The sequence below is a fragment of the Schistocerca piceifrons genome, chromosome 6, assembly GCF_021461385.2.
Source record: "Schistocerca piceifrons isolate TAMUIC-IGC-003096 chromosome 6, iqSchPice1.1, whole genome shotgun sequence".
Taxonomy (NCBI): domain Eukaryota; kingdom Metazoa; phylum Arthropoda; class Insecta; order Orthoptera; family Acrididae; genus Schistocerca; species Schistocerca piceifrons.
Window position 1 is genome coordinate 536468659 of NC_060143.1, and position 23541 is coordinate 536492199.

Sequence of the window (23541 nt, forward strand, 5' to 3'; positions counted from 1 at the left end):
AAATGGCTGTCGCTCCTTCCCTTCCATTCTGAGACGTAGCTACACGTCACTACAATAGGTTGCAGTATTTTTCCAGTCCAGAAGGCAGCACAGTTACTTTGTGACCTGGTATCCCGTTTTCCCCTGAGATCCCCAAATGGTTGAGCGACGTTAAGTATCTGATCTCATAAATAAAAAGTCCACAGAAGCACCGAAATTGTTATAGAAACGGAAACACAATAACAATGCCACTGAATACAAAGGAGGAAGACAAAAATGCACTATTGCCCCCATAGTGCGTGCATAGATAGATGAAGTGATAAATAAACGTAATACTCTGAATAGAAAAGCAGTACTCTTTGATTGTGACAGTAAACTAAATGATATCCAGATGTCCTAACACTAATTGCAGAGAATGAATATGACCTCCAAACGGGAGTCTACAAGCTGCCGCAGATAACCTCAGAATACAACAAGAAACTGACTGTAGATAAAACGAAAGTGATGGATTATCAGGGCATACAACCAGTAAGATTAAAAGTAGTCTTGAGCAACAAAATCTCGGAGAAAATTAAATATCTTAAATTTCTAAGATTCTACATCACATATGTACAAACCGTGACGTCGGCCAAAACTTAAATACATTCACATCCATATGAGGACCGATTGGAAAACTTTTAGAACAGAGCCAGGAAAGAAACCCAACCAAATTTTTTTATAAAACTGTAGCAGTACCAAACCTCACTTACGGAAGAGAAGACTTTAGAACACAGACAGAGGAAATGAAGTTTCCAAGAAGAGTGGAACGATATACGAGCGACTAGCTTAAAGAAATGGGAATACAAAGTAAGATCAGGAATACAGGGTGATTATAATTAAAGTTTCACTATTTGTGAAATGGTTCAAATCGCTCTGGGCACTATGGGACTTAACGTCTGAGGTCATCAGTACCCTAGAACTTAGAACTACTTAAACCTAACTAACCTAAGGACATCACAAACATCCATGCCCGAGGCAGGATTCGAACCTGCGACCGTAGCGGTCGCTCGGTTCCAGACTGTAGCGCCTAGAACCGCTCGTCCACCCCGGCCGGCACTATTTATGAGGGCCCCTATGAAAAGCGACTAATCGTAGGAAAATAAAAGTTGTGAATATATTTGTACGGACATGCGAAAGGGAAATAACGAATAACCCTTTTAAGGAAACACATTTTAATGTCAACACTAGTGGGTAACATTTGTTGAAATTGCCTACCATTTGTAAGTTCCAATTTATAACCGTTGCTCAATATGAGACTATTTGCCTTCACGAGAGCCTCGAATCGCGCCGGAGATTCCACTTCACAACTGTTCGCAGTACTTTTCGAACGGTGGACCAAGGAATGTTCAGCTGTCGTGCACTGCTGGAAGATCGCACATTGCGCCCTGCATTCTCAACCATAGCAACAGTAACTCCAGTTTGTGGCGCAACTGGTCGTTGGTCTCACCCAGTAGCAATTCCCAGACAGTCAGTCAGTTCTAACTTCCGAATGATGTTCAACATGGGTGCGGAAAGAGGACATCTCCGTATGTCTTTAGTGCTTCGATACTCACGAAGAGCAGCAGCATTATTGCTATGGTTTTGACAGGACAGGCTTACGAGTAAAGAGCTGCTCACCTCATCCAGACCCATGTTAACTGCCTGCAGCTGTAGTGCACACAGACGCTTGTGTTTCCGCCCTACGTCGCCGTACGAGTAACGCTGCCCAGCGGCAAGTCACGACACTAACAACGCGAAACCTGCAGCGCACAAGCTGAACATCATTCCTACGAATTTGGGTACCCATACGGTAAATAGTTTCCCATCTACAATTGCTCAAGTAGCGAAAGTTTAATGATAGCCACCCTCCATATAAACCAAACGAAAAAAAGAAAATAGAAAGAAATAGCAGGCATTGGAAAGAACGCTTTGGCCTTCCACATAGTGAATGGCTCCCGGTGAGGCTGTCGTTTACAAATGTCCACAAAGAGAGAATGTAGGAGGGCCATACAAGACATCGAGTACCATAACAGACAGTGTGAAGAACAGGAAGAAGGCTAATTCTATGCAGGAACATTTACCTGAAAATGTAAAAAGACTCAAATTACAAAAAGAATCTCCATAAAATATATTTTATCTGCGTGACAATTGTGCTGCTGAAACTGTGATGGTGATAAATTTTTGCAGTGTGTTGCGTTAAGTAAGAAGAGGCACCAGCGAAGGATACTTTCTGCGATGTGGACAGTGAGTGGCCATGTTTCGGCCAGCCTGAGGTAGGTGTAATGAAAAACTCGCTCAGAAAATGGCGTAGTTTTGTGGAAAAATGTTTCCTATCGTTGCGGGGACCGTCTTTGTTTAACTGTGGGGACGGGAGAATGTATTACAGAGTACAACATAGAAATTTCTTTGTCACAAAGTGTTTTAGAAGTGTTAATTAGACCGAGACACAGAACTTCCGTAAAAAAAAAAATCTGGTTCCCATACATCAAATTTATCCATCTTCAGGCAGCTGTACGACAAATAGGACCAGTAATGTTGCAGAGAGAAGAAGACGATTGAAAATCATGAGACCATGACAGATGATCAACGTGCAAGGCGCACATTCTTTGAGTACCAAGAAGACTGTGGATGTGATTCCGGCCATCCACGTGGCCGTCATCTTCAGGTGCGATCGCTGAGTACACAATCACGCCGGAACTGAATGAACATTAGAAGCGGTGGCTCCTTTTGCGATTCATCACTTTGGCCAGTTTCTACTGCCGGCGGCGCTGCAATTCTTCGCTTCGCAGGGGGCTGCTCTTCCACTTCTCGCGCAGGCGCAGTGGCCTGGACTCGGGGTATAAAGGGGCCGACGTTTCTTTCAGTTCCGGTGTGACTGTAGTCAGCGACCGCAGCTGTAGATGATGACCGGATGGGTCAACGAAATATCGTGTAGTCAAGACGATCATGTCCGATACCCGTTAAAAGCATAAATAAGACTGCGGATGCTTGTATTACAGGTCTCTCCGTTTGTACGGTCCAGCAGTAGGGCTGTTCATGTCGTCTTACCTGAAGACAATGGGAAACGACGAGTTTTCTGCAACAACAGATGATGAATATTTTCATAACTGGTTTTGATATAATGCGGCTTGAGTCCAATTTTATGCGTAGCTGAATGCACAAAATTCACCCTGTTTGGCTAACAAGGGAACCCCCCATCGCACCCCCCTCAGATTTAATTGTAAGCTGGCACAGTGGATAGGCCTTGAAAAACTGAACACAGATCAATTGAGAAAACAGGAAGAAGTTGTGTGGAACTATGCAAAAAATAAGCAAAATATACAAACTGAACAGTCTATGCTTACAATAGGCAACGTCAGGAAAACTGTGCGCTCAGTAGCGCCGTGGTCCCGTGGTTAGCGTGAGCAGGTGCGGAGTGAGAGGTCCTTGGTTCAAGTCTTCCTTCGAGCGAAAAGTTTAATTTTTTATTTTCAGACAATTATTATCTGTCTGTCCGATGAGAGGTTTTCGGCAAATGAAATACTTTGTGAAAAAATTCTATGATTTTGCGAAGCTGCACAGGTACACAGAGCAGTATTGTTTACGTGATCGTGCGTCAATTATCAAAGTTCAGGTACTCACACATAATCAATTTCGCTCTCCAAAATTCCAGGACATATGCAGGATTTGACGGTCTACACACGGAAAAATTTGAAAACGTTAAAAACATATGTTTTGACAGAGCACAGGGAAAACTGTGCGACTGTGAAACTGTTGCATTTATTTGTTGCAGTATATGTGACAAACTCTTATGTTTTCATCACTTTTTTGGGAGTTATTATGATATCCACAAGAAAACCTAAATCGTGCAAGGTAGAAGAATCTTTTTACCCATTGGCCAAGTGTACAAGTTAGGTGGGTCGTCTACATGTTCCTGTCATGTGACGCACATGCAGTCACCAGTGTCGTATAGAATATGTCAGACGTGTTTTCCCGTGGAGGAATCGGTTGATCTATGACCTTGCGAACAAATGTTTTCGGTTCCCATTGGAGAGGCACACGTCCTTTCGTCTACTAATCGCATGGTTTTGCGGTGCGGTCGCAAAACACAGACACTAAACCCGTTACAGTGGACAGAGACGTCAATGAACGAACGGACAGACCACAACTTTGCGAAAATAAAGAAAGGAAAATTTTCACTCGAGGTAAGACTCGAACCTAGGACCTCTCGTTCCGCAGCTGCTGACGCTAACCACGCGACCACGGCACACCTGAACTCGTAGTTTCCTTGATGTAGCCTATGTTGGAATGGACTGCTCAGTTTGTACATTTTGCTTTTTTTTTTTTTCATGGTTCCACACGACTTCTTCCTGTTTTCTCGATTGATCTGTGTTCAGTTTTTCAAGGCGTATCCACTGTGCCAACTTATAACTAAATATAAGGGGGGTGCGATGGGAAGGTTCCCTTGTAAGAAAAATAATCCAAATCAGCCTCTTCACATACAGAAAGTGGAAGTTTGCTGTACACCTTCATGCCGGTGAAGCTTCAACATATTCTTTCATGGTACAGCGAATAGTGAGCGCTATATACAGATGATCCATAAAATACAAGCAATATACCTGATGGCCAACTTCAGTACTCTTGGTTTCTGCGGGAAAATGCTACGGCTCATACCGCGAACAACACCGTGAGTCTCCTGGGTCATCGCTTTCACTCACAAGTATTTGCGAAGCGGTAATGATCCCGTAGGTCTCGCAATCTATCCCCACCTTAAATTTCCTTGTGAGGATATAAATGCTGCTTAAAAAATTCACTTTCACGCTGCTCCTGAATTTTGGAGAGGAACTGCGAGATTGGTTCTGTAGTAGTTCAACGAACGTTGCAAAATGGCATCAAGAACGTGCAATGCATAGACTAATAGCACTGTATGAACCGCGTTATGGAAGCCACTTTCATCAGCATTTCCCGATAAGGCAGCAGAAAACTTTAAACAGCATAGGATGCACTGTATGACGTGAAATCATGTCTGGGAAAGAGTTCAAAGGTGGAGAAAAAGTGTAGTAAATGTAGAGATGGGAGTCCTACAGTGAGAAAGGATCTAAAGGATGTTCCCTTTATTTATTTGTTTTTTTTTCAGTTACTTAATATATTTTATTAATTAAATAACATATTTATTTGAGTCATCAGTCTTATGATTGGTTTGATGCGACCCGTCAGGAAATCCCCTCTTGCGCCGATCTTATCGTCTCAGAACAGCATTTGCAACCTACGTCCTCAGTTATTTGATGGATGTAATCCGATCTCCATATTTCTTCTCGCTTTTTACTCTCCTGAGCACCATCAAGGACGTAGAAACTATTCCTTGGTGTCTTACCAGATGTCCTATCTTCCTGCATCTCCTTTTTGCTAGTGTTTTTCATATATTCCTTTCCTGGTCGATTCTTCGGAGAACGTCCTCAGTACTTACCTTATCACTACACCTAATTTTCAACGTTCTTCTGTAGCACATCTCAAATCTTCCATTCTCTTCTTTTCCAGTTTTTCCACAGGCTAAGTTTCACTACCATACGATGCTGTTCCACTAATGTACATTCTCAGAAATTTCTTCCTCAAATTGATACTAGTATACGTCTGTTGGAGAGGAATTCCCTTTTTGCAAGTACTTGTCTGCTTCGATCTCCTTCTTCCTCCGTCCGTCATGGGTTACTTTGTTGCCTTTGTGTCATAATTCCATAATTTCATTTACTTCGTGGTCACTAATCAAGATGTTAAGTTTATAGCTGTTCTTGTTTCTGCTACTACTCATTACTTTCGTCTTCCTTCGATTTACTCCCAATCCATATTCAGTACTCATCAGACTGTTCGTTGCACTCAACAGATTCAGTAATTCCTCTTCAGTTTCACTGAGCATAGCAAAGAGATCAGCGAATCGTATTATTGACACCTTCTCCTTGGACTTTAATACCACTCTTGAAACTTTCTTTGAATTCTGTCATTGCTTCTTTGATGTGCAGATTGAACAGTAGGTGGAAAGACCACATCTTTGTCATACACCATTTTTAATCCGGGCACTTCGTTCTTGTTCTTCCAGACCTGTTGCTCCGTCTTCGTTCTTGTACGTATGGTATATCACAGCTTATCCCTATTTTCCTCAGAACTTCGAAAATATTGTACCATTTTATACTGTCGAACGCTTTTTCCGGGTCGAAAAATCCTGTGGACGTGTCTTAAGTTTTTTCAAAATTGCTTCCAATATCAACCGCTGTCAGAATTGCTTCTCTGGTGCATACATGAGGCGTGAAGCTGACTGCGCGATAATTCTCGGTCGTGTCAGCTCTTGTTATCTTCGGGATGATGTGGATGACGTTTCTTATTCCGTCATGACACCAGGCAAATTCTCCCTCTCGTAGAGCGATATACCCACTGCATCCTAAATGCTATCGCCCTTGCTTTCAATTTCACCAAAGACTGTTATTACCTTTCTGTACGCTGAGGCAGTCCTTCCGACAGTAAAATTTTTTTTCGATTTCTGTACATTTTTCATATAGGCAATTCGCCTTAGCTTCGCTTCACTTCCTATTTATTTTATTCATAAGTGTCTTCTATTTCAAAAATCCTAAATTTCGCTGAAGATTTTTGTACTTCCTTCATCCATTTATCAACTGAAGTAATTTTTCTTGCCCCTTTTAGAGATGTCCATTCCTCTTTAACTGTACTGCCTACTGAGTTATTCCTTATTGGCTCTGAGCACCATGGGACTTAACATCTATGGTCATCAGTCCCCGAGAACTTAGAACTACTTAAACCTAACTAACCTAAGGACAGCACACAACACCCAGTCATCACGAGGCAGAGAAAATCCCTGATCCCGCCGGGAATCGAACCCGGGAACCCGGGCATGGGAAGCGAGAACGCTACCGCACGACCACGAGCTGCGGACGGGCTATTCCTTATTGCTGTGTTTATAGCGTTAGAGAACTTCAAGCGTGTCTCGTCATCCCTTACAAGGGAACCTCCCCATCGCACCCCCCTCAGATTTAGTTATAATTTGGCACAGTGGATAGGCCTTGAGAAACTGAACACAGATAAATCGAGAAAACAGGAAGAAGTTGTGTGGAACTATGAAAAAATAAGCAAAATATACAAACTGAGTAGTCCATAGGCAACATAAGCAACTTCAAGGATGACGGCAGCACAGGATTGCCGTGGTCCCGTGGTTAGCGTGAGCAGCTGCGGAGCTAGAGGTCCTTGGTTCAAGTGCTCCCCCGAGCAAAAAGTTTACATATTTTATTTTTGCAAAGTTGTGATTTGCCGCTCGTTCATTGACGTCTCTGTCCACTGTAATAAGTTTATTGTCCGTGTTTTGCGACCGCACCGCAAAACCGTGCGATTAGTAGACGAAAGGACGTGCCTCTTCAATGGGAACCGAAAACATTTGATCCAGGAAAACATGTGTGATATATTCTATACGACACTGGTGACGGCATGATCGTCACATGACAGGAATATGTTGTCGACCCACCTAACTTGCACACTTGGCGAATGGGTGAAACGATTCTTCTACCTTGCCTGATTTAGGTTTTCTTGTGTATCTGATAATCACTCCAAAAAAAAAAAAAAAAAAAAAAAAAAAAATGAAAACATAAGTGTGTGTTACATAAACTGTAATAAATGAATGCAACAGTTTCACAGTCGCACAGTTTTCTCTGTGCTCCGTCAAAACCTGTTTTTAACGTTTTCAAATTTTTCCGTGTGTAGACCGTCAAATCCTGCATATCTCCAAGCAAATCTGAACATGTCCTGGAATTTTGGAGAGCGAAGTTGATTATGTGTGAGTGCCTGAACACTGAATTTGTCTGAAAATAAAAATTAAAATTTTTCACTCAAAGGAAGAGTTGAACCGAGGACCTCTCCTTCCGCAGCTGCTCACGCTAACCACCGGACCACGGCGCTCCTTGTTGCCTATGTTGGACGTGGACTACTCAGTTTGTATATTTTACTTATTTTTTCATAGTTCCACACAATTTCTTCCTGTTTTCTCGATTGATCTGTGTTCAGTTTTTCAAGGCCTATCCACTGTGTCAACTTATAACTAAATCTGAGGGGGGGTGCGATGGGGAGGTTCCCTTGTTAGTACTTCCATATCCCACTTCTTTACGCATTGATTCTTCCTGACTAATCTCTTGAACATCAGCTTACTCTTCATCACTACCACATTGTGATTTGATTCTATATCTGCTCCTGGGTACGCCTTACAAACCAATATCTGATTTCGTCATCTCTGTCTGAGCATGATGTAATCTAACTGAAATTTCCCGTATCACCCGGTTTTCTCAAGTATAGCACCTTCTCTTGTGATTCTTGTAGAGTGTTTTCGCTATTACTAGCTGAAATTTATTACAAAACTCTATTAGTCTTTCCCCCCCTCATTCCTTGTCCCAAGCCCTTGTTCTCCTGTAACCTTTTCTTATACTCCTTCCCCTACAATTGCATTCCAGTCCCCCATGAATGTTCACCGCCGGCCGGGGTGGCCGAGCGGTTCTAGGCGCTACAGTCTGGAACCGCGTGACCACTACGGTCGCAGGTTCGAATCTTGCCTCGGGCATAGATGTGTGTGATGTCCTTAGGTTAGTTAGGTTTCGGTAGTTCTAAGTTCTAGGGGACTGATGACCTCAGAAGTTAAGTCCCATAGTGCTCAGAGCCATGTTGAACCCCCATGAATACTAGATTTTCATCTCCCTTTGTATACTGTATTACCCTCTCAATATCCTGATATATTTTCTCTACCTCTTCATCTTCGGCTTGCGACGTCGACGTGTATCTAACTATCGTTGTTGGTGTTGATCTGCTGTCGCTTCTGGTAAGAACAACCTTATCACCGAACTGTTCGCTGCAACACACTGTTCTCCCTTCCTTTCTATTCATAATGAATACTACTTCCGCTACCCCATTTTCTGCTGCTGTTGATATTACCCTACACTCATCTGATCATAAATCCTTGTATCCTTCTATTTCTCTTCACTGACCCCTACTATAGCTAGATTAAGCTTTTGCATTTCCCTTTTCAGTTTTTCTGCCTTATTCCTCTCAGACCACGTTTCGTGTATCCCACAATATGTCATAGAGGTAAATGCCCAACATGGTCTGGTGTAGCTGTTTGTTACTGCTTGCAAGCAGCAACTGGCGGTGTCCGCACAGGCAGTTGATACTTGACATCAGTAACAAACACCAGAGGGTATCGTGCTCTTGCCTCCAGGAAATATTGTGGGATATAAAGGACAAGATCTTGCGGCGGATCTGAGAGATATACATTATATTTTGTCGATGTTTTGGTGTCTTTACAGAAGCCTTATTACATACTAAGTTCTTTTCAGATTGTGAAGAATTCCATTAAACAAAAAGCTCTACCGTCCTGGTGAGACGATGGATCAGCGAAGTTTGAGGTCAGCATCAGAGCCGTTCAAGAGACACATCTACATCTGTAGCTATATGACTACTCTGCAATTCACAATGAAGTGTTTGCCAGAGGATTCTTAGAACTACTATCATATATTTTCTCAACATTTCCACCCTCGAATAGCACATGGAAAAATGAACACTTAAATTTTTAGCGTCAGTTCTGATTTCTCTTACTTTACTACAATCGTCATTCTTCCTAGGTAGGTGGGAATCAACAACATATTTTGGCATTCGGAGGAGAAAGTCGTTATTGAAATCTCGCCGCAATGAAAATCGCCGTCGTTTAATTGACTGTCATTCCATCTCTGATATCATCCTCGTGACGCTGTCCCTCCTATTTGGTAACTGCAAACGGATCTCCCATTACTTGAACGTTTTGGAGGTCCTCCGTAAATCACATCTCTTAAGTATCCCTTGTGGAGCAACAATATTCCAGAAGAGGACGGACAAGCGTAGCGCAGGCGGCATCTTTAGTCAATATGCTGCTTCTTCCAGATGTCCCAATAAAACGTAATTTTTTGCTCACTTTCCCCATAGCAATTTCTTAAAATTTCCAATTTAAATTTTTCGTAATTGTAAACTGTAAGTTTTTGTTTGAGTCGACAACCTTTAAATTTGTGTGATTTTTTTCTGCAACTAAACTCTGCGGCTGTTTAGTAATGACGCTGTGATGTAACGGAAGATATCATCATTCAGTGACTGTATAAGGGTGCAAGATTACATAAAATTTATGAATGGCAGCTTTCTCTAGATGTAGAAAAATATAAGCTAACGCAGATGGTAAGAAAGACAATCCGCAGTGTTCGAATACAGTATTAGTAGTGTGCTGTTCCACTCACATCGATTGTGTATCAGGGAGTAACGTTGCAAAGTGACATAAAATGGAACGAGTACGCAATGACGGTAGTACGGTAGGCGAACAGTCGACTTCATTTTTTTGGGAGAATTTTACGAACGTGTAGCCCATCTGTAAAGGAAAGCGCCTGTAGAACATTAATGCGACACGTTCTTGAGTACTGCTCGCGTATTTGGGATCCCCAATGGGTAGCATTACAGGAAGACATCCACGCAACTCAAAGGCAGATTGCTAAATTTGTTACTAGCAAGTTCGAACGACACGCAGGTGTTACGGAGACGCTTTGTGAACACAAATCCCTGCAGGAAAGACCACGTTCTTTTCGCGAAACGCTATTGACGAACTTTAGAGAATGGCCATTTGAAGGCTGACGGCAGAAACGATTCTAATGCCGGCACTGTACATTTTGCATAAGGATCACGAAGCTAGGGTAAGAGAGACTAGGGTCAGTATGGAGGCATATAAACTGTCGTTTTCCCCTTGCCCTGTTTATGAGTGCAATGGGAAAGGAAATGACCAGTAGTGGTATAAGATACCCTCCGTTAAGCACCTTATGACGACTTGCGGAAAATGTTTGTAGATGTAAACATAACGCAATGTATTTAGTGCCAGTGGAGGAGTGGTGGCCACGCGGTTCTAGGCGCTGCAGTCCGGAACCGCGCGACTGCTACGGTCGCAGTTTCGAATCCTGCCTCGGGCAGGTTTAAGTAGTTCTAAGTTCTAGGGGACTGATGACCTCAGATGTTAAGTCCCATAGTGCTCAGAGCCATTTGAACCAACCAGTGGAGGACCTCAAACGTACTATTGTTTAAAGATGCTGCCAATTTATGTACCATGCAGATATCTTGTTGATATGATTTTGCAACCGGTTTTGATCTTCTGACGGCTTTTCTAGAGGGATCATTTGAGAACACTCTAAGATGGCTCTGAGCACTATGGGACTTAAGATATGAGGTCATCAGTCCGCTAGAACTTAGAACTACTTAAACCTAACCAACCTAAGGACGTCACACACATCCAGTTCCGAGGCAGGATTCGAACCTGCGACCGTAGCGGTCGCGCGGTTCCAAACTGAAGCGCCCACAGCCGCTCGGCCAAAGAGGCTGGCACAATCTAAGAGATTTTCTCACTTTGTCTCCTAAATCGATTATATGCAGGGAGAGCAAAATAAAACTAGCCTAGTACATATTTCATGGACTCAGAATGGTGACCCAACTTGACATATTCAGTCCTGGGAGCGAGTGATGTAAGGTAAATGTAATAAGTTCTGGACCAGTTATTTCTCCTGATGACTGAGGACAGTGTACTGAAGAACATTGCATCTGTATTACTTCATCTGCAGACAAAGAACTACTTACCAGTAATATGTTTTTGTGGTGGATACTAACTCCAAGTGCGCTTGGCACAAGCAAGTCATTAATGTTCATTTTCACCTTGGCAATAGGGCAGGTACTGACGTCTGGATGCGTGGGCACAGAACTGATAGTCTATACTGAAAGGCGTAGTCCTCTTTACGATACAGTTACGACTGTGAAGTAAACAACAGGTAGAAAATTATGTGATGTGTTTGCAGGAAAAAAAAACTGACACAGTGAAGTGCGTGTGTATTAAAGTAGAGGAAGTGGTACAAATATGGAATACCATTCTGTTTTTCGTTCATAAATTTCTCCGTTTTTCACATTAAGTAAACTAAATGTCTGTAGAACATACTCTGGGAAATAATTTAATGTTTCTTATATTTTCGAATTCATAAACCGTACGTAACACAAAGTTTGGATTTTTGGCACTTCAGGTTACAGAGTACAAATATGAAATACTTAACTCATTTCAAATTTCTTAAGATTAAAACAAATAAAGTGAAATCTAATAATTCATTATAAAAAGACTAGAAATCATAATACAACAGAAAAATACACAAAATATACCCTTTTCAGTTATTAACTTCCTTACTCTATGTAATTTCACTTGCAGAAATCATACACATATCGTCCTTTACCGTAACGTGCACATTCAGTGAGCACCCAGATTTTGCACATTAGACACGTTATCCATTCTCCCTTGCCTCGTTCTGTGAAAATTTACCTGAGCAAAAGAGAGTTTGCCATCTTCATTAGCGGTTACACTTTTGTCCAGAAGGCTACTAATGTTCGACGAATTTTCTCTCACACTAGAAACATCCTCAGAATCAGATGATCCTTGGTTCCTAGGCTTTAGTGCCTCCTGCTTCTTTGTCTCCGGTTTACTTGTAGCTGTTTTCGATACTTCAACAGATGTCTTGTATGGAGACAAGATTAGGCCTACTAAAGGAGCTGCTTTTCTTCCCTTCATTCCTGGTCTCTTCTTTGTGCAATGGACGAGATTTGACAAGATGTAATTTCAGACGTGGCAGGAGGTGTTCCTCATTCGACTTCAACATTAGCCACAGCTCCTGCAGATGTTACACTGACTGGATCATTAGACAAATCCTTAATTATTCCTTCATTGCTGGCAATGAAATCTGCATCGGCGAAAACATGGGGGTTTAACGGGTATTTCCTGTCACCCTTAACACTTTGACTGCCATATCCCCTGTCTAGCAGTTGATGTAGACCTTCGCATTCAGTTCGGCGATGTCCACGTTCGTTACTGGACTTCTATTTTTCCTCATCCATATGCGTACCAGGTCAGAATAATAGGCATTCTAAGGAGTCATGAAAGTTCTATCCAGGTGTTCGATGTTGTTGGAGGCATGAGGAGGCACACTCAAGGCTTTGACACAGTTTCGAGTGCGACATTTGTAACATCCAGGTTTCTGGAGTGGACCATTTTCTAGTCTCTAACATTTGTAATTGCTATTTACACAGCAACTATTTGCATAGGAAGACACGTTCATAGGATATGTGGACAAGGAAACGGCGTTCGACAATGTAAAATGATGCAGTATGTTCGATCCTGGGGAAAATAGGGGTAAGCTATAAGGAGAGACGGGTAGTATAAAATATGTACAAAAGCATAGAGTGGACGAGCAAGAACAAAGTGCTCGGATTAAAAAGGGTGTAAGATAGGGATGTAGTCATTCGCCCATACTGTTCAGTCTGTACATCGAAGAAGCAATGACTGAAATAAAAGAAAGGTTCACGAGTAAAATTAAATTTCAAGGTGAACGGATATCAATGACACGATTCGCAGAGGACATTCTCACCCTGAGTGAAAGTAAAGAAGAATTACATGAGCTACTGAATGGGAGGATACAGAGTACGTATTGAGAGTAAATCGAAGAAAGACGAAAATAATGAGAAATGAGAACAGCGAGAAGCTTAGCATCAGGGTTGATGATCATGAAGTAGATGAAGTTAAGAAATTCTGCTACCTAGGCAGCAAAATAACGAATGACGGACCTAGCAAGGAGGACATCAGAAGCAGACTAGCACTGACAAAAAGGGCATTCGTTGCCAAAAGAACCTACTAGTATCAAACATAGGGCTTAATCGAAGGAAGAAATTTCTGAGAGTATACGTTTGGAGCACAGCATTGTATGTTAGTGAAACATGAACTGTGCAAACCGAACCAGAAGAGAATCAAAGCGTTTGAGATGTGGAGCTAGAGACGAATGTTGAAAATTAAGTGGACTTACAAGGTAAGGAGTGAGGAGATTTTGCGGAGAATCAGAGAGAAAAGTAATATGTGGAAAACACTGACAAGGATAAGGGAGGGACTGATAGGACATCTGTTAAGGCATCAGGGAATGACTTCCATGGCCTAGAGGGAGCTGTAGGGGGCAAAAACTGCAGAGGAAGACAGAGATTGGAATACATCCAGTAAATAATTGAAGACATAGGCTGCCAGTGCTACTCTGAGATGAAGATGTTGGCGCAGGGGAGGAATTCGTGGAGGGTCTCATCAAACCAGTCACAAGACTGATGACTCAAAAAGAAAATTTTGCACAGCAGACTCATCGTATTGCTTTAGAGCTCGTGAAATCATTTCTGAAGCAATTTCTATAGGCAAAACAGACTGTGAAAAGTATGGTACAAATATGGAATACTGGGGTACAAATATGGAATAGTAGTATCCCAGATTGCCCGCATCTCGTGGTCGTGCAGTAGCGTTATCGCTTCCCACGCCCGGGTTCCCGGGTTCGATTCCCGGCGGGGTCAGGGATTTTCTCTGCCTCGTGATGGGTGGGTGTTGTGTGATGTCCTTGGGTTAGTTAGGTTTAAGTAGTTCTAAGTTCTAGGGGACTGATGACCTAAGATGTTAAGTCCCATAGTGCTCAGAGCCATTTGAACCATTTAGTATCCCAGATTAGCGACACAGCCATCCTGAAATTCAGAAATGCTAATAAAATCGAGAGTTAAATTTAAATAGGCAACAAACAAGCTATTATGCATCGTAATGTGTTAGCTAAACGTCTGTTTAGAAAATATATTAATAATTTGTGTGTTATGACAACAATGAAACAGAAAGCCAGCAACCTGCAACAAATATGCCTCCTAGTGAATTCGCTCACTCGCAATGGCTCCCAAATGTGATATGATTACTTCCCAAAGCAGTGGTGAACGTAGTTTTCAAGCAGCACCTTTCACAAGGAGAAAAGTCGTAGCATTCCATATTACTACCAATATTTCATGTTTCTACCTCTTCCTCTCTCAATTAGCAAAATATCAGGACGTATACCACTCACAGCCTGTATTTTGCCCACGCCATAGATTAAGAAGAGCAGACAGATTATAAAGGCTGGTTTGGACTGACTCCACAGAGTGTGTCGGCGTGTGCGCAGGAGCAGGACGAGGTGGACCTGTGCGACTTCCTGGCGCCGCAGCCCGAGACCCGCGACAACGAGTGCCAGACGCGCGAGAGCCTCTTCCTGACGGCGAGCGTGACCACGGCCACGAGCACCACCTCGCCCAGCTCCGACCAGACGTCGACGCCGCCCCCGCCGCCCCCGCCGCCGCCGTCCGCCGCGCTGCTCGCCTCTCGCGCCGCCGCCGCCGCCGCACCACCGGTGAGTACCGCCAGGCTCAATGTACGCGACAAAGCGGAACGTAATTGTGTACAGTTCCGTTCCAGGCCTTTTTAACTGCTGCGCATGCTCCTGAACTTACTGCAGGAAACACCTTCGCAAGCATCCGTGATCGCTTAATGATTGGTCCGTTAAGGGGGAACGACAGGGTGACGGTCGAAAAAAACTCGAATTTATTTCATTATGGAATTCGAATGTATACGCATTGAAGATTTGTTCGCCAAAATATTATGTACAAACTCCAAAAAGTAACGAGTCTGTGAGCGTTTGAAGCCGGGCGTTCATGGCACACCTCGGCGTTAGAGAACCGATTCCATGCTCACACTCCCTATTTATAGCGATTTGAGTAAACTTGAGCTGCTGGATTGTTGTTTGGATGGTTTCGCTCGAAATGTGAAGGAAAGTTTCATTAATCGCATTTGGAGTTATGCTCCGAAAATAACACCTAGTCGAGGCGAAATTTTCGACACTGCTTCAAATTTGGCCGTATGTATATTCAATGTAGGCCATACTTCATTACTACTGCGTAATGCATACTACATTAAAGCCCTTCAAATCAAAATCGGCGGCGAAATGTGCCGATTCAGTGAAGACAGAGGCGCCAGCGGTGAAGCGTTCAGTGACGGAAAGGGCCTGTCAGGTCAAAGTAGTAGAAAATGGCCATCCGCTAGCCGGGACGACAGTTACTATGGACCAGGCACCGATGATATCCAGTAAATTTCAAGCTTTTGCCTTTTATATATATATATATATATATATATATATATATATATATATATATTATAATTACTTCTCAAAATTTAAACACGTTTTTTCCAAACTATGTTTTTCGGCATGGCTGTCGTCGCCCACGCTACAACTTTCATCCGATTTTAATGACTTTGGTCTCCCTTAAAGCAAACTGAGTTGCCTTCAGTTCATCGTAGCCGTTAGAAGCCAACATCGGGGAAGATCAATTTTGATTCCGTCGAAATGTTGGAACACGTGAAGCAATACTGACCCTACGACTTATCTTAGAAGACAGATCAAGGAAAGGCAAACCTATGTTTCTAGTATTTGTAGACTTAGAAAAAGCTTTTGACAACGTTGGCCGGAATAATCTCTTCCAAATTCTGAAGGTGGTAGGGTTCAAATACAGGGAGCGAAAGGCTATTTATAATTTGTACAGAAACCAGATGGCATTTAGAAAAATCGAGGGGCATGAAAGGGAACCAGTGGTTGAGAAGGGAGTGGTTGAGACAGGGTTGTAGCCTCTCCCCGGTGTTATACAATCTGTATATTGAGCAAGCAGTAAAGGAAACAAAAGAAAAATTCGGAATAGGAAATCAAAATCCGTGGAGAAAAAATAAAAACTTTGAGGTTTGCCGATGACATTGTGATCCTGTCAGAGACAGCGGAGGACCTGGAAGAGCAGTTGAACGGAATGGACAGTGTCTTGAAAGGAGGATATAATATGCACATCAACAAAAGCAAAACGAGGATAATGGAATGCAGTCGAATTAAATCAGGTGGTGCTGCGGGAATTAGGTTAGGAAATGAGACGCTTAAAGTAGTAAATGAGTTTTGCTATTTGGGGAGCAAAATAACTGATGATGGTCGAAGTAAACTGTAGACTGGCAATGGCAAGGAAAGCGTTTCTGAAGAAGAGAAATTTGTTAACATCGAGTGTAGATTTAAGTGTCAGGAAGTCGTTTCTGAAAGTGTTTTTATGGAGTGTAGCCATGTATGGAAGTGAAACATGGACGATAAATAGTTTAGACAAGAATAGAATAGAATCTTTTGAAATGTGGTGCTACAGAAGAATGCTGAAGATTAGATGGGTAGACCACATAACTAATGAGGAGGTAATGAACAGAATTGGGGAGAAGAGGAGTTTGTGCCACAACTTGACTAGAAGAAAGGATCGGCTGGCAGGACATGTTCTGAGCCATTAAGGGATCACCAATTTAGTATTGGAGGGCAGTGTGGAAGGTAAAAATCGTAGAGGGAGACCAAGAGATGAATACACTAAGCAGATTCAGAAGGATGTAGGTTGCAGTAGGTGCTTGGAGATGAACAAGCTTGCACAGGAGAGAGTCGCATGGAGAGCTGCATCACACCAGTCTCTGGGCTGAAGACCACAAAAACAACGACAACATATAGTATTTTTTCGGCCAAAAATGAGAGAACCAAAAATGGCCATGTTTACAAATATCTTTAATTTCGCCGAAAAAAATCGTTTTTGCATGTCCTTACGATGAATTAAAATTACATCTGTAAGGATCAGGGCGATATGTTAATTTCATGTTGAAAATAACCACAACCGGAGTTACAGCCTTGGAAAAGTCCCAACTACACAATGAAGATATTAATATTTTTCAATAAGAAATACCAATAAAAGCTGCAGTCTATGCTTTATTCATTGCAGCAAACCCCATTTGTCTACTACATTCCAGTAAGAAGAAAAAAATCCTGAATTTGAGCAATATTTTCGTCCGTCACTCTGTGGTTCGCCCTTAAGGGGATTTGAAAGTGAAAAGATAACATTTTCACCATTTGCTTTAGAATACATTAGTCTTGACCTGAACTCCTAGACCGTTGCGGTTTTACGGAGGTTGGGCAGAAATATGGCAATACTGCGAAAAACGCGTGCTTTGATGTAAATGCAGATACTAGAAATGCCTGTAAGTACCGCTGTTGTATTGTTCCCATCGTGGTCATAAAATCGTTCTGTATAGTTGTGAGAACATTGCGTAGGAGCAGAGTGAATCGGAACGTGGGCAAATTGTTGGTACTCATATGCTGGGTGCTTCCGTAACGAAGGTAGAAGAACTGTTTGGTGTTTCCAGAGGCCCTGCAACGAACATTCATGCCGCATACAGGAAAAGCGGAAAAATACACTCTGCTAGAACGTAAAATATATTAGTAGCTGCGAATACGAAAAGCTGTACAAACGAATGACGACAATCAAAATTTGTGCCCGACCGGGCGTTGAACCCGAATTTCCCGGTTTACACGAACAGCCTCCTTAATCAGTTTTTTTCAGCAGGTCTAAAAAAAATGGCTCTGAGCACTATAGGACTTAACTTCTAAGGTCATCAGTCCCCTAGAACTTAGAACTACTTAAACCTAACTAACCTAAGGACATCACACACATCCATGCCCGAGGCAGGATTCGAACCTGCGACCGTAGCGGTCGCGCGGTTCCAGACTGTAGCGCCTTTAACCGCTTGGCCACCACGGCCGGCTCAGCAGGTCTCATTTTGGTCGTTATTGTTAGTTGCATTTTTTCGGGCCGGACGTCCCATGACAACTGTTGAGCTTCATCGTTCATCCATTTACTCAGTTTTGTTATTACAGAGGGCAGCATACCCTCTGACCGGACACGCTGAGCTACTGTGCCGGCTAAATTAGGCTATTCGTGCACGACCAATGGCCACACGCAAACTTCCATATGTCGTCGTTCCTGCGTCTCTGCTGTGCCCGTACACACATAATTTAGCTCGTGTACAGGGGACAACGTTTTAATTAATCGTCGCTGCCCGGTATCGGCGGTTAAACGCTGTACTGCAGTGGCCGTGTTGTTAAGAAGAACGATACGTGTATGCACGTCCGAAGGAACACTGGATCGATCTTCTTAACAACACGGCCACTGCAGTATCGCATAATCTGCTAAGTCACAACGCAGATGAAGTTATGTGTTGAGTGATCGTGAGTGACGATCACGGAAGAACATTGTGACGAGAAACAAGAGAATGACGGCTGGAAAAGTCGCAGCAGAACTGAGTGTCGCATTCGCGAACTCTGTCAGCACCAAAGTAACGCAAAGGGGGCTGCGTAACGGGTAAGGCAAACTCTAGATTGCGGTTTATTGGTAGAATCCTGAAGCGATGCAGTCCTTCAACAACGGAAATTGCTTACCAGTCTTAGAGTATTGTTCGTCTGTATGGGACCCTTACCAGTTGGGTCTGATTCGAGAGATTGAGAAGGCCCAAAGAAGAGCGGCAAGATTCGTGTCTGGTACATTTAGCCATCGCGAGAGCGTTACAAATGTCATACAAAGTTTGAAGTGGGACACACTTGCAGATAGACGATGCGCTAAACGGAAGGGGCTGCTCGCTAAATTCCGAAATCCGATCTTCACCGAGGGTGTAGAGCAATTATTATTACCACCAACTTTCAAATCGCGCAATGATCACCATTCAAAAATAAGGAAAATTAGAGCTCGTACTGAGGCGTTCAGACAGTCGTTTTTCGCTCTCGCGATCCGCGAGTGGAACATAGGGGGGGGGGGGGGGGGGAATATGACTTTGGCGCGAATTGTGCCCTCCGCCACACACCGGTTGGTGGCTAGCGGAGTATATATGTAGATGCAGAACTGTAAGATGAGCTGTAATTCCAAAACCAGTCAGCAGTGATGCAAATGATCGTAGCAGGGAAACGTGGTGCCGAAGTCGTAAAACCTGCACTACGGAGCAATCGATGAATGTCGTTTGATCGGATGAGTTTTGTTGCACACTGTTTCCAGATTGTGGCCGAGTTTAGTCACCAAGAGTGACACACGATGGGGGTTCGGTGATACTTTTGGAACCATGGAATTCCACGCCATGGTTCCCTAGGGCCACAATACAAGAAACCTAACTAACCTAAGGACATCACACAACACCCAGCCATCACGAGGCAGAGAAAATCCCTGACCCCGCCGGGAATCGAACCCGGGAACCCGGGCGTGGAAAGCGAGAACGCTACCGCACGACCACGAGATGCGGGCTACCAAGGATTATGCGAGCAGTCTGGCTGATCGCGTCCATCCCGTGTTACAATGTTTGTTCCCAGATTTTGGTCCCATGTTTAAAGACGAAAGGGTCCCTGTTCACACAGCTCGCATCGTCTAGGACTGATTTTGTGAGTATGAGGATAAATAGTCGCATCTCCACAGTCACCAGATCTCACTATTATTGATCGTCTGTGGTCTCCTTTGGACAAATAAGTTCGTCATAGCTATCCAACAACACCAGCGTTCCATAAACTCGTCGGTATTTTGGAGGAATAATGGTACAAGATTCCCTCGAAAGCAATAGACGGCCTGTATTTACCAATTTCGGGATGACCGGAAACTTTTTTCGAATCCCAAGGAGTTTGCTACACCGTATTAGGCATGGTGATGAACAAGGAAGGACAGGATTAGAAATGAGTTTGTTAGAGGAGCTGTGAAAGTGGGACCCATGGGGAAAAAGATACAAGAGAGTAAGGTAGTACGAACACTTAGAGAGAAAAGGGGAAGAGTATATCGGAAACAGAGTTGAAGATATAAAGATTGAAGGAGCGAGAAGGAGAGGAAGACCGAAGATGAGGTGGAAGGATAAGATATCCGGGGACCTAAGGGACAAAGGATGGGAGAAGGAAGAGGCAATGGACAGAGTACTACGGAGGAGAAGGATCCAGAAGAGCAACGCCAACCCTACGTGACGTGGGACGAGGCGAAGATAAAGAAGAAGAAGAAGATTAGGCATGGTGATGTATTGTCTTTTCGTGTTTCCATATTTTTGTCCACCCCCTATACGTCAACATTGCTAAAATTAAGTACAGTAGCGTTATAAATTACATTTAAGTTAATTTTTAATTGTCATTACAATAATTCGTTCACGAGATTAATTTTGAATGCACGTCCCGAGTTCGGTACAGTTGTCTGAAACATCAAGCGTGTAATATCACTGAAACTCTTGCAGGTGTGTTTGAACACTCACATAAATACAGTATCACATCGAAAGTATCTGGAAATTCCTATGTAAAGCGGAACTTACCGCTACATGCCACGATACCCAAACCCAGCCGTATTAAAGGAAGTGGGGGGAATACCGCGTTGTCAGTAGACAACCAATAAAAGCAGAACGGGTCGGTTAAGGGACCTCAGTGATTTCGTATGTGGACTGGACTTTGGATGCCATCTGAGTAACAAATCCAACAGGGACATTTAAGTCCCTCTAAAGCTGTACATATCGACTGTTGAGGGTGTCATTGTGAAGTGGTATAGCCAAGGAACCATCACAGCTAAACCATGACCTAGCAGACCTCGTGTACTGACTGACGGGCAGCGAAGGTCGAGCACTGCAGAGAGTGGTTGTGAAAAGTGCTGCCACTATTCCAACTGGCACATATATTTCTCTAGTCAGTCCTAGGAGACGCTTGAGATGGTGTATAGAGCGACAGCACAGGATAGTCGCCAACTGCCAACGGGTGACTTGGAGTGATAAATCCCGCGGTAATTGTAGTGTTGGCAGAAGAGCCAACACTGTTTCTAGAGGAGGCCGAATTGCACGCGTTTAATTACACGCTGACTGGCGTGAGGTCTGGAACAGGACAATATCTTGAGAATTGCAAATAAAGTACGTAGTTGATATAATACTTAACTTTAATCCACAATTGTAGAACATCTCTCTTGATGATACATGCTTCATAATATTAATTATCAATTGAATACGGCGCCTTGCTAGGTCGTAGCAAATGACGTAGCTGAAGGCTGTGCTAACTATCGTCTCGGCAAATGAGAGCGTATCGGTCAGTGTAGCTTCGCTAGCAAAGTTGGCTGTACAACTGGGGCGAGTGCCAGTACGTCTCTCTAGACCTGCCGTGTGGTGGCGCTCGGTCTGCTATCACTGACAGTGGCGACACGCGGGTCCGCCGTATACTAACGGACCGCGGCCGATTTAAAGGCTACCACCTAGCAAGTGTGGTGTCTGGCGGTGACACCACAGTAATCCAATGGAAAGATTCTGGTTTGTCTAACTCCTGGAGAACATTATCTGGCATCGTGTGTAATACCAACATTGAAGTACAGAGACGATGGTGTTACGGTGTGGCGGGCGCTTTTCGTGGTTGGAGTGTAGTCCGCTTATTGTGCTTAAGGAAACGCTAAATGCGGAAGGATATCAACAAATTCTACAGCATTACATACTGCGTTCAATAGCAGAGCAGTTTCGAGACAATGCACGCTGTGATAAAGCAGTATCTGTGGCTTGTGGACAGTAAAAACCTTGAAATGGACTGGTCCACCCAGACTCCCAACTTGAACCCAGTGGAACCTGTTTTGCGACTGCTTAGGACGTCGACTTCGTTCCAGGCCCAAGCGTCCAACGTTACTACATTCTAGTTTTTCACCTCTAATGGAAGAATGAGACACCATTCGTCCAAAGACATTCAGACACCTCACTGAAAGTTTTCCCAGTACAGTTGAAATGTGTATAGATACTTTCATCAGACAGTGTAGGTTATGCTCCACATCTGGTAGTTTGGAATTTAATTGAGTAAGGCCGGCCGGTGTGGAGCCGCGCGACCGCTACGGTCGCAGGTTCGAATCCTGCCTCGGGCATGGATGTGTGTGATGTCCTTAGGTTAGTTAGGTTTAAGTAGTTCTAATTTCTAGGGGACTGATGACCTCAGATGTTAAGTCCCATAGTGCTTAGACCCATTTGAGCCAACTGAGTAAACAACCAGGAAATTGCATTTTAGTTTAAATAAATTATATTAGGTAAATTAATTATTTTTAGTTCTTCATTTATGCTCCAAACTACATGACGGAAAACACATATCTATGGATATTGGCAGAAGGCAATAACAGTTTCAGTGTTAATAAAACGAAGGATGCTCCAGGTAAAGGTACCGAAAACTAAACTAGCATTCAGAATTGTCTTAGACAAATTTTTAGTAACTAAATGATCATAAATAAAGAAATATAGTTTTCAGTATTATTTTACCTAATGTTATACTGATACTGACATACAACCACAAGCTCCTACGTGTTGTAGATCGCGAGTAATGTTTTTGTAAAGCATGGGGTGAAAATAGTCTCTCTCTTAACGTTCCGTTCACTTACATTTATTGATGATGAGAAGCTTAATGACAACGGCAGCAGAGTGTTAACGTTGATTAAATCGGTGGCGTGTAAATTACCATGGGAAGGAGCCAACGTTAACCGGAGTGGCTTTCAAATGTCTAACCGTAAAGAGGTCAGTAGAAATCTACACAATAAACTTCCCGTATGTGCATAAACTTATTACTAGTCAATGATTTCTGTTGTATGGTGAGTAACCGAAAGGAATAACAACTTCACGTGAACTACGTAAAATAGTTTGTGGCAATACCATTACTGCAGTGCGAAATTGAAACTAGGGTAAATAAAGATGAGATCAAAATAGGGGCAGCTGAAATGCAGTTCTTGGAAAGAGAGATGGATTGCACAAGAAATTATAAATGAAAATATACGTAATTG